Source organism: Anser anser (genome assembly GCF_964211835.1).
Source record: "Anser anser genome assembly, contig: HAP1_SCAFFOLD_40, whole genome shotgun sequence".
Lineage (NCBI taxonomy): Eukaryota > Metazoa > Chordata > Aves > Anseriformes > Anatidae > Anser > Anser anser.
Window position 1 is genome coordinate 1,714,844 of NW_028153557.1, and position 3,686 is coordinate 1,718,529.

The following is a 3,686-nucleotide window of genomic DNA, read 5'->3' on the forward strand; positions in this document are numbered from 1 at the left end:
TTGTAGACTTCTGCAGCCTGTGTCTGGTGTTTGGGGGCTTTTCTGTAGTGTTTGGGGATCGCATTTTGGCTTTGGGATGTGTCTAGAGCTTCTGGGGCCTAGCTGTAGTGCTTGGGGCCTGCGTCTGGGGCTTTTCTGTAGCATTTTGGTAGCGTGTTTGTGATTTGGGGTCTGTATCCAGGGTTTTGCCTTTTTTGTAGTTTTCAGCTTTGTGTCTGTTTCTTTGTTGGTTGCCTGGGGTTTGGGGTTTGGATCATTAGTCAGTGTCATTAGCGTCGGGGGGTTGATATGAAGGGTTAGGGTTGTGGTTAGAGTTGTTAGGGTTAAAGAGAATAAGGATTTTAGGGTAAGGGGATCAAGGTTGTGGGAATAAAAATGTTTTTGCACAGAGTTACATCGTTTAGAGGGAAGGAAGGTGGTATTGATATATGCTTGCAGTGATAAGAAAGCTTAACAGACAACCTTGTAAAATGCAGACAACCAGAATCCTTAGAGCAATTGGGTGGAAATCACGGTGTAAGAAACATTACCACCTCAAAGAGGAAAACAGTCAAGAAAAAAATAAAATTGACTAGTAACAGGCCAGCAGCTGTGTATTTTCTGTGAAGCACTGGATAGATTGTGAACATGGATTACCCAGTCAATGGGGAAACTGGGGAGGGTCCTGGTCACCGAGAGGAAAAAAAAAATTATATAAACTGTGTTATGGAACTAGTAGGTGGCTTGTGGGACGCCTGCCATTGCAATCGTGAATAAAAATGCTACCTCACTGAGATACTTGCCTGAGCCTATGGTATTGGTTACAGAGTGTTTCTAATAAGGTGTTAGGGTTTTAAGGTTTCAGGGCTAAGGCACTAGGGTTGGGTTTCAGGGTTAGGGTTTCCAGGGTTTAGGGTTAGGATTTTAAGGTTGTTAGGGTTGGAGTTATAAGGGTTAGGGTTTGGGGGTTAGTGTGTTAAGGTTTTAAAGTATTTTGTGGTTTTAGTGTTGATAGGGTTTTTAGGGTTAGGGTCTTAGGGTTTTAGTTATGGTCAGGTATTTAGGGTTAGGGTTTTAAGGTCTTATTTTTTTTTTTTAAAGTAGGGTCTCCAGCGTTAGGGCTTTGAGAATCTTTACGTTTTGGGTTAGGGTTTAGAGGGTCTTAATTTTTAGGGTTAGGGCTTTTAGGCGTAGGTCTAGTGTGGTAAATTTTATCGGGTTAGGACTGTAAGGGTTTTTAGGGTTAGGGTTTCTAGGGTTTTTTGGGGTAGGGGTTAGGGTTAGATCCGTGGGAGCCGTAGTGTTAGGGGTCAGGGTTCTTAGGGGTAAGGCCCAATATTAGGGTGGAAGGCCAAACTAAGGGGGGAGCCCCCCCCAAAATTGAAGGGTCGAAGCCCCAATTTAGGGGAAGAAACGTCAAAATTGTGGGGTCCCCCAAAATTGGGCGGAAGAGCTCTTAATATTGGGGGAAACCCAAAAAAGGAGGGTGGGGGACTCTAAAATTGGGGGGACCCCCCCAAATTGGTTGTGTCCCCCCCCAAATTGGTTGTGTCCCCCCCAAAATTGGTTGTGTCCCCCCCAATTAGGGGAGGAACCCCCAAAATTGGGTGGGCGAACCCCCATATTGGGGGGGCAGAACACTTAAATGGAAGTGTGAAATTCCAGAATTGAATGTGGACCCCCCAGAACAGTCTTCAGGGGTTTAGTGTGGTAAATTTTATCGGGTTAGGGCTGCAAGGGTTTTTAGGGTTAGGGTTTCTAGGGTTTGTTGGGGTAGGGGTTAGGGTTAGATCCGTGGTTGCCATAGGCTTAGGGGTCAAGGTTCTTAGGGGTTAGGCCTAATATTAGGGCGGAAGGCCAAAATAAGAGGGGGGGAGCCCCCCCCAAAATTGAAGGGTTGAAGCCCCAAGTTAGGGGAAGGAACGTCAAAATTGTGGGGTCCCCCCAAATTGGGCGGAAGAACTTTTAATATTAGGGGGGAACCCAAAAAAGGAGGGTGGGGGACTCTAAAATCGGTTGTGTCCCCCCCAAATTAGGGGAGGAACCCCCAAAATTGGGTGGGCGAACCCCCATATTGGGGGGGCAGAACACTTAAATGGAAGTGTGAAATTCCAGAATTGAATGTGGACCCCCCAGAACAGTCTTCAGGGGTTTAGTGTGGTAAATTTTATCGGGTTAGGGCTGTAAGGGTTTTTAGGGTTAGGGTTTCTAGGGTTTGTTGGGGTAGGGGTTAGGGTTAGATCCGTGGTTGCCATAGCGTTAGGGGTCAAGGTTCTTAGGGGTTAGGCCTATATTAGGGTGGAAGGCCAAAATAAGAGGGTGGGAGCCCCCCCCAAAATTGAAGGGTTGAAGCCCCAAGTTAGGGGAAGGAACGTCAAAATTGTGGGGTCCCCCAAAATTGGGCGGAAGAACTCTTTAATATTAGGGGGGAACCCAAAAAAGGAGGGTGGGGGACTCTAAAATCGGTTGTGTCCCCCCCAAATTAGGGGAGGAACCCCCAAAATTGGGTGGGCGAACCCCCAAACGGGGGGGAAGGAGACTTAAATGGAAGTGTGAAATTCCAGAATTGGATGTGGACCCCCCAGAACAGTCTTCAGGGGTTTAGTGTGGTAAATTTTATCGGGTTAGGGCTGCAAGGGTTTTTAGGGTTAGGGTTTCTAGGGTTTGTTGGGGTAGGGGTTAGGGTTAGATCCGTGGTTGCCATAGGCTTAGGGGTCAAGGTTCTTAGGGGTTAGGCCTAATATTAGGGCGGAAGGCCAAAATAAGAGGGGAGGAGCCCACCCAAAATTGAAGGGTTGAAGCCCAAAGTTAGGAGAAGGAACGTCAAAATTGTGGGGTCCCCCAAAATTGAGCGGAAGAGCTCTTAATATTGGGGGAAACCCAAAAAAGGAGGGTGGGGGACTCTAAAATTGGTTGTGTCCCCCCCAAAATTGGTTGTGTCCCCCCCAAAATTGGTTGTGTCCCCCCCAATTAGGGGAGGAACCCCCAAAATTGGGTGGGCGAACCCCCATATTGGGGGGGAAGAAGACTTAAATGGAAGTGTGAAATTCCAGAATTGAATGTGGACCCCCCAGAACAGTCTTCAGGGGTTTAGTGTGGTAAATTTTATCGGGTTAGGGCTGCAAGGGTTTTTAGGGTTAGGGTTTCTAGGGTTTGTTGGGGTAGGGGTTAGGGTTAGATCCGTGGTTGCCATAGGCTTAGGGGTCAAGGTTCTTAGGGGTTAGGCCTAATATTAGGGCGGAAGGCCAAAATAAGAGGGGGGGAGCCCCCCCCAAAATTGAAGGGTTGAAGCCCAAAGTTAGGGGAAGGAACGGCTAAATTGTGGGGTCCCCCAAAATTGGGCGGAAGAACTCTTTAATATTAGGGGGGAACCCAAAAAAGGAGGGTGGGGGACTCTACAATTGGGGGGGACCCCCAGAATTGGTCGGGTCCCCCCAAATTAGGGGAGGAACCCCCAAAATTGGGTGGGTGAACCCCCAAATTGGGGGGAAGAAGACTTAAATGGAAGTGTGAAATTCCAGAATTGAATGTGGACCCCCCCCAGACCTGGGGAGGAATCCCCAAACTTGGGGGGGACCCCCAAAATTGGGGTTAAAGCCCCAGATCCCGGGGAGCTAAGCCCCAAATTAAGGGAAGGCACCTCAAACATGTGGTGAGAACCCCAACATTGGGGGAAAGAACCTTAATATTAGGGTGGCAGGCCAAGA